This window comes from Mastomys coucha, chromosome X, assembly GCF_008632895.1.
Source record: "Mastomys coucha isolate ucsf_1 chromosome X, UCSF_Mcou_1, whole genome shotgun sequence".
NCBI classification, from domain to species: Eukaryota; Metazoa; Chordata; class Mammalia; order Rodentia; family Muridae; genus Mastomys; species Mastomys coucha.
The window spans coordinates 95,594,172-95,594,807 of NC_045030.1; the positions used below are offsets into that span (position 1 = coordinate 95,594,172).

The window sequence follows — 636 nt, forward strand, 5'->3', positions numbered from 1 at the left end:
CAAAACAAATATTTCCTTGAAAATTTAAAAAGACTAAAATAACTTCATGTATTCTATATGACTACAATGCAACAAAATTTAAAATTGACAGTAAATAAATCCCTAGTAAATACACAAACTTTAGAAGATCAAACAACTCCTCATGGAATAATGAATGACTCAAAGAAGAAAGCTAGAGTTTCTCTGGGAACTAAATGATAATGAAAACACAGCACAAGGAAGCTTTTGCAACACACTGAAAGTAGTTCCACTAGGGAAATTTATAGTGATATATACCTACATTAAAAAATTAAAAAGAACCTTTCCGCTCAGCCATTCTCCTATACAGGAGGCAGCCATGGCACCCAGCCTGAATGGCATGATCCTGAAGCCCCACTTCCACAAGGATTGGCAGTGGCAAGTGGACACTTGGTTCAAGCAGCGGGCACGCAAGATCCACAGACCCAAGGCTCGGCAGGCGAAAGCGCCCCGCATTGCCCCTTGTCCTGCATCTGGTCCCATCAGGCCCATTGTGAGGTGATTGCCCTACAGTTAGGAACCATGTCAAAGTCCGGGCTGGCATGGGCTCCAGCCTGGAGGAACTCAGGGTGGCTGGTATCCACAAGAAAATGGCTCGCACCATCGGCATCTCTGTGG

General features: G+C 44.2%; 1 pseudogene; it reads left to right on the forward strand.

Annotated features, from left to right (window-relative positions):
- Positions 1-264: 264 nt before the first annotated feature.
- Positions 265-636, forward strand: part of LOC116093657 — an 825-nt pseudogene continuing 453 nt past the window's right edge.